This window comes from Excalfactoria chinensis, chromosome 4, assembly GCF_039878825.1.
Source record: "Excalfactoria chinensis isolate bCotChi1 chromosome 4, bCotChi1.hap2, whole genome shotgun sequence".
In the NCBI taxonomy this organism is placed as follows: Eukaryota; Metazoa; Chordata; class Aves; order Galliformes; family Phasianidae; genus Excalfactoria; species Excalfactoria chinensis.
In genome coordinates this window covers 4,443,356-4,454,502 of record NC_092828.1, presented here as the reverse complement: position 1 = coordinate 4,454,502, position 11,147 = coordinate 4,443,356, and positions in this window count along the sequence as shown.

Here is an 11,147-nt window from a genome sequence, read left to right as displayed (position 1 = left end):
CAAATCTCTAATTTCTTTGTGGCCCTTGTCTACCAAGAGCCCCTAACACAATGGAAGTAGTGTCAAGCCAGTAGAAACTGAGATAAACTGAGAGGGTAGGTAGGGTTTGGCTAACACCACCAGGATGCTCATTTCTAGAAAGACTATTGATGGAAAGACTATTTTGTTTTAGTCATAGAGGAATCTGTATAGCTAATGAATTACTAATCTTAAAACAATGTCTTCACAGTGTTACAGAGGATCCAGCAGAGAAGAATAGCTGAGAAGGAAATTAAATGTAACATAAAAGCTTCTGAATCTTCATAACTTGTTTTAGGCTCATCAGAATTTAGTAAATAAATAAATAAATGGAGAGGAGGGGAAAAACAGATTGGAGATGTGTTTATTTTCCCCAGGGAGAACTTGAACATCCGCTGAAGCCCAGGAGAGAGTGTTAATGAAGTAAGCAGCATCAGGGGAGCTACTTGACATAATAAAATCTTTTATTTTATTTATGGGGAAGTGATTTCTCGATCAAAGTGTCTGATGTTAGCTTTCAAAGAGCATCCATGAGGAGGAGAGAAAAAACCTGCAGGGACTCTCACCTTATTACAGGCTTTTAACTGATCAGTTAGTGATTTTATTAGAAGTGTATGATGAAACTCTGTCAGGATTCAGCTCACACTCAAGGTACAGCATTGGATGTGAGGCTGAAAATTAGACAAAGCTACCTGCCTGTGCTGCTTATAACATCATGGATAGCCGTGAGTTTCTAACTGGGATGTCAGCTACTGAAACGAAAATTGAAAGCTTGAGAGAAATCTATGTCTGGACAACAATGGACTGCATTTGTCTTAGTAAATAAAACACTTCTCCTAAAGCTGCTGCTCTTCCTTCTAGAATGATGTAGCTTTGCTCTTAGTGCTGAGGATAACCTCCAGCCCCTTGTGTACTGAGTCTCATCAGGTGTTTTCTGTGAGAATACATAGAATCATAGAGTCGTTTGAGTTGGAAGGAACCTCTAAAAACCAACTAGATCAACTCCCCTGCAATGAACAGTAACATCTACAGCTTGATCGTGTGCTCAGAGCCTCATCCAGCCTGACCTTGAATCTCGCCAAGGATGGGGCACCCACCACCTTTCTGGGCACCTCTCTGGTAAGCTGGTGCTTTACTAACTGTAAAATCTTTTTTTCTTATATCCAATAAAGAATCCAATAAATCTCCTCTCTTTCAATTTTCTCTCATCCTATCACCCTGATAAAGTGTCTGCCCCACTCCTTTCTTAACTAAGGGGCTGGCATTAATACCATGCCATTTGCCTTGTGCCTCTGTAAAGTTCAGATGTAATCAAACAGACTCAGTGCTCTAGAAAAGAAATAGTCAAAATGGCTTTATGGCCTGTGTTGTGGTCTGTCTTTGTTTGGAGCTCCTGTGGTGCAAGAGCAGAGCAGAACATTCTGAACACTGAGCAAACCAAAGTGTTGTTTATTTGCTTTTTTTTTTTCTGTGAGGGAAACTTTGTAAAGAAGCAAATAGTGAGATGGGGAGAATTGACATAGCTTCCCTCCTAGTGGACAGTAAAACAGTACTTCTGGGGAATGCATTCTAGAAAGAAAATGCCTGATGTGAGCTCCTAAAGGAAAATAAAATAATTCCTTTGTCTATCTAGTTGGTGCTACTTGTAGTGTCAGTGAAAATAAGCTGCAGCATCCCCAGTAGAGCCTCAAGTGTGCTTGGAACTTGAAAAGGATCATTTCCCAAAGCTCAATACAATTGCCAGCCTGGAAGGTGAGAACGAGAAGTGTTATGAGCCAGCAGACAGTTGGATTCCTAGAGGAAATCCCCTCCAAAATACAGCCCAAACCCCTTGTTGTTTAATGAGAAGTAGGAAAGAATTAATAAGTGAGCACGTATGCATATGAGTCTGTGCAGCTTACTGCATGTTTACATGTAGAGTTTAATAAAAATGGAAAATGCAAAGTTAACAAAAGTAAGTACAAATTACAACCTTACCCATAAAGGTAGCAAATGAAAATTATAACATTCATTTGAACGCAGATGACAGTAGAAAAGTCTGCATTGTGGGTTCTAACAACCTACATTATTATCAAGCAAAAGTAGGAATGGAAAAGTAAACTTGGAAGGTTCTTTAAGTCTATCTGATAAACTGAATAGATATTTCTCTATTGGAAATGCAGAAGATGCAAGTTGGCATAGAATAAAGCTTTATGTTTCCTGAATTGATTGTTTGAAGTAAAATGTGCCCACATGTGTTGTAAAAAAAAGCTGATTCCATTTAACCACTCATTTCAAGTAAATATAACCCTGAAAATCCATTGTGATGGGAATGAGGAAGGTCAGGAAAATAGGAAGTTCAGACCAAAGCAAAAACAAAGGATTTCACAGAAAACAGGATGTTTGTAATGCTTGTCAGCAAGCTGCCGTGAAAAATAGTTATTGTCAAATATATTCTTACTATTTGTTTAGTAGTGCATACTTTTAATCAGCCAAAACAAAGAATCCACTGTTCTTTCTCATTCTGGGCTGCAATTTGTTTCTTAAACAGAGAAAGAAAAACAAAAGCAAAACACCTCAAGAGAAAGAAAAACAAAAGCAAAACACCTCAAAGTATGGTACAAACACTGATGGAAGAAACTGTCAAGACTGCTAAGGAAAAACATCCAGCTTTCTCTGTCTCTTGTTAAATACTACATTGTAAATTAGACCTTTTGCCTTCTCTTCTGAAACTCATGCGCTTTCTAAGCATCTTAGTGCACAAATCAGAAACTGTATAACAAGGATTTCTGTAGCATTTCGTTTTAAGACTAAGCATGCTGTGTTGTCTTCTTTCACCTCACTTTTTCATCTATTCTTTTTCCTTGCCTTTTGCCTTGCCTTGCCTTTTGCTTTGCCTTGCCTTCTCATCGTTTCCCTTCTCCATCCCCCTCTGTTTCTAAGCTAGATATCAACAGATGCACAAGTCAGAACAGGAAACTACCTTGAACTCCTGAAATCTACAGAATATGAAGTTTTTAAACCATTCTGGTGTTTTGGGTTTTTTTTTTTCCCTCTCTTGGTGGCCTAGTTTTTGTGAACTGAAAATGCTCCGTGAAGGTCAGATAAGAGCCTGGGCTGCTACAAAAGAAGTTGCAGGAGAATGTTATCAAAAGGAAGGAATGGGAAAAGGGCAAGGAAATGGGACCACAGCAGGGATCTGTTAGATCAGCTCTGCCAACTCACTGAACATTACTGACAGATGTTTGGTCAGGATTACACATCAGTACTCCAGATCTCCTGCAGTGTGGAGTAACTTAAATCTCTTAACTGCGTTTTGCTTTTTATTAAGCAATTTATTTATTCCTTTTTTAGAAGACATGTAAGAAAGTATATTTTTGTGATGACCATCAGAACAATCTCGCTTTTGGGTTCTGTCAGTGTATTTCTTTCTTAACAATCACCAAATCTTCCTGTACTTTTGAAATGCATCTCTATCTCCATTCCAGATCTGCACTAAAATCAGTTAATGTACACAATAGAGGTGTGGCCTGAAATAAATTCATCAGCTTTCATCTGGAAACAGGTCTTAAAGAGGTGACATCAAATACCTTTTAGAAAGTCTTACATAGAACCATAAAATCATTAGGATTGGGAAAGACCTTTAAGTGAAAGCAGGTTTAACCTATCTTTACCTAGTTCTTCGCAAGTGAAACACTAGCTTTGTCTTTATACAACTTCTGGTAATCTGTTGTGTTAAGAATTCTCATGCAACTCAATTAGCTCTATGGAGAAAATTGACTCTCAACTAAAATCAGGACAGCTTTCAAAATCAATTCTGTGTCAGGTTGTTCTACGAAGTCTTACATTCAATTAAATTTAAACCAGGAATATATGATTTGTAAAGAGAAGTCATATCTTTTCATAAGACTGAAGGAAAAAAAAAAAAAAAGAGAGAGAGAGAGAGAGCTATTGAGCTTACAGCTCTTATACAAGCCAGAAGCAAATGTCAAGCAAAGTACAGATTGGAAAAGATTGTTCTTGTTTAACTTAATTAGCATACTTAGACAATTTGAGTCAATTTCCCTGCTGCGGAGCAGGGAAGATATTAACAATCTGAGAGATGCTCATGTTATAAAGTCTTGTGGGACAGGGATAATTTAGCACCTGTGTAGCAGACGGGAGAAAATCTTAGCTTCCACTCAGAGAGGAAAAAAAGTGATTGTGATTAATATACAATAAAATCAGAGCTTGGAGAACTTCGTCTACAGAAATTCTGTAGAATTTACTTTGACATCATTGATATTTCTTTTAGTGAAAGCTAAAGGAGAATTGTGACTTGTGGCATTTTTGGACCAGACATAGTTTATATCCTTCTCTTAGGTTTACCACCAAGCTGAACATTTACATGTACGTTTGGAGACCGTATTAAAGACATTGTTGGAAGACTCATGTTGGAAAATTCTCTAATCCTGAAGCCAGTTTAAGGCATCTTAGGAAGAGGCTTTAGATAAAGATGAAGATTTGTGAAATCATATTTTTGCAGTATTCCCAAATAATATGTCATATTAAAACTTGGTGTCTACCATTTATACAATAATAAAATTATAACTGATGAGCTTCATAACCATTCCTGTACTTTTACAGAATTGTTATAATCTTAAATTAGTTACAGTTTATGTTCAGAAAACGTGGGTAAAATGTGACTGATGTATAAAAATATGCTTGGTCTGCCCTAACATCTCATGTGTAAGAAGATATGGCATGATCCTGGGTCTGACATAATGTCCGCTTCAGTCTTGCTACTGGGTAAATGGAGCATCACATCCTATCTTATTAAGTACATTCACTGCTCACCTGTACCAAACATTTCTACCATTAGACTAATGTCTGTCAAAATAGCCAGGCAGAGTAATTTATGCAAAACTGGTGAAGATACAAATCTAATATAGTACAACAGAGCATCGCTTAATAGAGTAATTGCTTTGTAATTCTAGTGAATGACAACTTCGGTGTCCCTGGTAACGTGGAAGTAAGTGGAAGAATTGAGAGATGATTTGTCATGGATAGTGAAGGTGTCGAAGTAAACAGAACAGCAATTCTGTGGGTTTTCATTGCATACTTTTGGATAAGGTTCATATTATAATCATAATATACCTTTATTCTATGAATATATGCGGCCAAAATGTAGTTGCATTTGTTGTAATTTCACTTACTTAATAGTATCATTTTACACACAAATGAATAAATTACAGAGTAAAGCACCCATTAAGCTTTGATTCAGCTCATTTTTTTCTTTTTTTCTTTTTCTTTTTCTCTGTAATCACAAATGAAGGGTAAAACCTTGATAGGAACAAAAGGAGGGTAATGTAAATGCTCCTGAAAAAAAATCATTCTCTAGGAAAGCTCTTGTACACTGTTTCTTCCTTCTCTCTTCTCACTTACAAGACAAAATGTCTCCCCAGACACTCTTGATGTAGCATGTGAATTTTAAACTAGTTAATATACAGACATCACTTCCATTGATAAAGCCTATTAGACTCCCAGAAACAGTATTGATTAGTTTGTGAGATACTTAATCATGTTGTCAGAATTAAGTGTTGTTTTAATAGTCCCCTTTACCCATTTAATTGTTTTTCTTGTTCGTTAATAGTGTATGAGGCCTAAGGCTAAAAATGTGACACTCTTTTCAAAAGGATTAGCAGCTTCTGCAGAGACTTGACTAATGTGTATGCCCTACTTTTGAGTTATTTTATCATGGTAATCAGTGTTACAATTTTGTTTTGTGCTTTCATTGCGTTCCAGTCCATGGTGGTCCTCTGATGTGCCGTGTGAGCTCTCATGGTCCCAGACTGATTCCCATAAATGCTGGGAGATGTCCCGATTGTTATATATCCTACATATGTATATTTTTCTATTTGAAAAGGTATATTTTGTAGAACAATGCTTCATTAGCAGCTTTGAAGCTTTTGAATGAAATATTTTCCATCCTAAGAAAGATCCTGTAAATATTTTATTAATGATCTAATTTTAGCAGCAGGGATGTTTATCAATTTCAGTAAAAATAGAAGCATCTTCTGTCATGTATTGAAAGGGCACAACAGCCAAAAACTACTTTAATCCCTTTGCACTTTTAATGGCTTTTATTCTGAAATGTTGTTCACACCTCCTACAGTTTTTACATCACCTACTGACATTTTTACGCCATCACTTTCCTGGATATATAGAGCACCATTCCCTCCCTAATCTGCCCTTTTTAATTTACAAGGAAGATTCTGATACATAAAAAATGTATCTTATTCAGAGACCTCTTGCCATCTCAGGGGATGTCTGTGCTGAAAGGCTGTTGCATTTTCCTTAGGATATTTTCATGCAGGACCTTATCTAGGTAAATTAAATCACTTAGTGGTATAATTTTTACTTCAGATAGTCATGTAGTGTTTTTCTCCTTTAGTAATTTTATATAAAATCTAACTAATTGATCACAAATTGCTTAATCTAAATATCAGAACACTTCAGAAAACTGAAGTCAAATAGAGAAATGACTATATGAAGCATACGATATGCCAAAAGTAGGTAGATCTTTAGTTATCAGAGAAGTGAGCAAACTTAATATCCCAGGTCTTACTTGGTAGAATTTTCTATTTAACAAGGATTATTTAGTGACAACAGCATCACAAGCAAAAGTGATTAAATGATTGCAGCACTCAATCAGTCAGATTAGTTGGGCTCCTTAGAAACAGCTATAGAAGCTCTGAAAAGAGGAGTATATCAGTTTTCATCCCTTGGACTTGGTCTCTGTTAGAGATGGAGCCATCAGCAGAGACTGATGGGCTCCAAACTGAAGACTGAACAAAACAGGTGGTGTTTTAAAATATGACAGGAAAGTGAAAGCTTTTTCTTTTCAAAAGGCCCTTTTCGGGCTGCATTGCTGGACACCTATCCTTGAGCCACCATCTCTGCATTTTGCTGTATGAACTGCAAAGTTTGGAAGCAAACTGATCACATTCTGTATTGGATCTGCTTATCTAGACATAAACCTTAGAAGTTATATGGTGTTGATTTAAAATCGGGGCACAGTCCTAAATATGTTCTCAAATACATCTGCATAGGCCTGGCACCATCTTATCCAGGGCCTTGGGACATCTGCAAGCCATTCAAAGTTGGTGAAAATCTTGAAATTCCACAAGGACCAGGCTTCTGGACAGAAAGGAAAAGAAGTGCACTCAAAACAATGTTCACAGGACCACGTCCAGTTCAGATTTGAATGTCTCAAATAGAAGATTGGGTATGGGGATACCTATACTTCTGTGGGTATTTGTGCCAATATCTGACAATCTATATAGCAGAAGATTTTACCCAATGTCTTGTGCTTCATCTTGTGGGCACTGCCCCATTCTTCCACCATTCAGCACTGTCTGTCTTCCCATTACTTAGGGGTACTATGGTTAGGCTGCGGTTGGACTTCAAGGTCTTTTCCAGCCTGGGTAATTCTATGATTCTGTGATTGTATGATTACACAGTCATAGATAGCAGTAAGATGGCCCATGAATCTTTCCATCCACTCTGAACAGATGAAGCTCACAGCATCTTTTCATCTGTCATGAGTTCCAAGGCCTTCTCCAACCTCCAACCTGGATCATTAGAAGGAGTTATTCTGCAGTTTTCTTTGTCTTTTCCTTTTTCTTGAGGTTTCTGTCAGCTCATTTTTTATTTTTTATTTTTAAATCTTTTTGAAGTCATTCTGAAAATGAACCCCATCCTCCAGAATACTGACTGCTCTCCCAGTAGTATGGTCAGTACAGCAGGGCCATGTTACATGAATGAATGACTACAAGCCATGAGCAACATCGGCTGGATTTAGGATGGAACAGTTACTCTTACTGCTCTTCAGGCCAGTTGCTGTATTTGGTGTGCAATAATATCCAGATTTGGTTTAGTATTTTTCAGGTGACCTTGATGAAAAAATCCCATTCAGGCTTATAAGACAACTGTATTTTCTTATACTACCATGTCTGACCCATTTCATCCTGGGTCTGTTGCAAGTATCTCCAAACAGTACAGTGAAAGCCTTTGAACAGTTTTATTTGGGAAGTTTTGGGAAGCAAATCATTGCAGATCGGAAAGAACATTCGCATCACCAAGCACACTAAAATTATTCTGCAGGTTCCTGCTTTTGGAGCATATTGGATTTGGCTGATTTGTTTTCTGACACAGCACTGCTGCTCTTGTATACAGATCTTTTTGTATACCAATAAGAGCTTCTGAAGCTGTCAAGTTAAAAGTTTCTTCAAAAAAAAAAAAAAAAGAAAAAAATTTAACTTACCTATTAGCCTATGATTCTGCTCTTATATTGTGCATATATTAATGAATTCACAGTTAATAATTGAGTCATATACAATCCATTTAGCAAGATGAGGTGGACATCCATTATTAACTATTGAATCACCAAACTTTAATCAGACACAGACCATGGGACTCTTCTTGCTTTGTCCATGAAATTAACAGAGTTTCCAGTGTAACTTCAGTGGTGTTTATGCTCGGTTCAGCATGGAGTTATGAATTGTTTTGCTGTCATGTTTGAAGAATACATTATATTACTTAAACAGTCAATAACTGTAAGTTGATTCTCCTCTGCACACACTGTTGCTAGTGCAGATATGAACCTGGACTTCCATCAAAGTTTAAAGAACTTGAAAATCTATACAAAAACACAAATATACTCTACCACAGTTAAAATTATTTAAAAATAAGAAATGGGTCTTAAGCTAGAAAGCTCAACTTTCAATTTATTTAGCTGATAAAAGGGTAAGAACTGAATTGACTATGGCGCATGATTACAAACCTCTGTAAATAGGTTGCAAGCTCTGACAGGGTTTTCCTTTACCCTTTCTGAATTTCTTCATTTCAAATAAAGCAGAGAGAGATGTATCAGGAAGCAGCAGCTACAATTAAAGAATTGTACACTGAAATTATGAATAGAGCATAAGCTTATAAATAAGGAACAATGTGTTAGAAGTGAGGATGATTAAAAGTGCAACTGAAGCATCAAAGCTTTCAATTTGCATCTCTTGATTACTTCAGGTGAAGATGAAGTATAGTGCTTAATTATTTATTTCAGCCAAACATAATGCATTGTGAGGAAAAAAAACCACCTTTGATTGTATGGTCTGCTGGATACATGAAATGAGACAAAAAGTCAGACTAATTGCTACAGAAACTTTCTCACATTTTAAAATATTCAGTCTTAAAATCGTTATTGTAAAGCCAGCTTTAGTGGAGCTCTTTTTTAAACATTCATTTAATGATAGAGTTGTACAATCATCAAGCTTGGAAATGATCTCGTTTTACTACACCCAAAAATGAAATTCACACAAGATCATTTTCCGAAAATCCTGATGAAGGAAATGGCTTTCTCTATACCCTTTCATCAAATTCAAAGAAAGGGTTTTCTATTTGAGGTGCTGGTCTGATCCACAGGACATCTAAACGCTGCCGGAGACTCTGCAGGCAGAGCGTAGGCACTACGCTGCTTTTTCCTAGACTCTTGACTGACATGGAGGTAACAGTATTTCTTTTCTCCCCTCCATTACCTTTCTTGGCTGATTAAACAATGATTCAAGAGCTCTTAACCAGATGTCTTCTTGTATTACAGCCCTGAACTGGTATTTAAGACAAAGTATTGTTCTATTATGTGCTGCTGTTGTGCTCAGCACAACAGGGCTTCTGTCCCTTCTGGTGTTTTTTGGGCAACAAGAACACAAAATAAAGGATACTAGATTAGGCAGAGGCATAACTTCATTTCTTATTATTATTATTATTTTATTCAATTTTAATTAATTGCTACTAGTTTTATTACTTCTGAGACATTACTGGGAAATCTGTACAATTATTTTTAAAACCCTATGTCAATATGCCTTATGTACTGTTCTCCAGAACAAAGTATTTGTATGTATGTTTACAATGAAATATTGGTGGTTTTGTTGCTGTTGTTGTTGTTTAAAATATTTATGTGTGGTTTTCATTTTGTTTTGTTTTAATTTAAAGGAAAAGTCCTTTGAGACATCTCATTTTCCTCAAACCTGAGGATATCCAATTAAGTTGGCCAACAGAGGAAAAAAAAATAAAAAGGAAAATCATTGAAGAACCTCAGAAATCTACTTTTGGCTTTATAGATATGACCAAGACATGAATGACAGGTTTTCCTGTACCCCATCTCAATGGCCTTTCAAATGTGCCATTTCCTTTGGTAGTGGTGAATCAAAGTTGAGATATGTTTGAAATGTTTTCATAAGAGTAGAAAAAGGTGGCACTTCCCTCTGAATAACTTAATCTTACTGCTTGCCTGCATAACAAATACGTGTTTTATGGCCACTTCATAGAAAATGAAGTGCCTTTCTTTCCCCTTTCCTCTACCATTTCTCTGAAAGGCAAGAACATGGCTTCAGAGTACCTGCTAGCATGGGTTATTAAGTTTGGTGGATGGTGGCTTTGAATCCGAGCATCTCTTGTAACTAAGATGGAAAGCTGCTATAACTATTTATGTAAAAATAAAATTATATGCACTCTTGAAAATTTCTGAAGGAAGTTTGAAGCATTTCCATCACAAGCAGTGTGTGCATTTGGTAGCTATAAAGTAGATAGAAATAAAAGATAAAGTTAATGGATTAAATTTTAGATCAGCTTCCAAAACTTAAAAGGTATTTGAAGTTCTTCTTCACCTTGTTACAATTTTTACAGTATAACACTTTAAAAAATGCCTTTCCATCTTAATTGTTAAGGTAGTGTTAATAGTGCAGCAGAGACATAAATAAAGCTGTAAAGCCAAAAACAAAATTCAGGTTATATCATGACTCAAAGTGCAAATTCGATCACTCTACTTCACTGAAAACATTGCTTAATTACTGTCTCCACCTTCCATCTCTACTTACAGAGTTTTATGAGTGCAGGAACTGTCTGATAGAGTAACTTGGCTAAAAAAGGAAACAGATTTGCAGCAATGGAGGTGTCTTGCAGTCTGATGTTCTGCAGTGTAAACATAATGCTGTGTATCAGATGCACTGATGCACTTTCATTAAAAAACAGGCAAATTTCCCCTCCCACATGTGAAGAAGGGCTAGCCTCTTCTCGGAACTTAACACATATAATAAGTGATATTTATTATGCCTCCT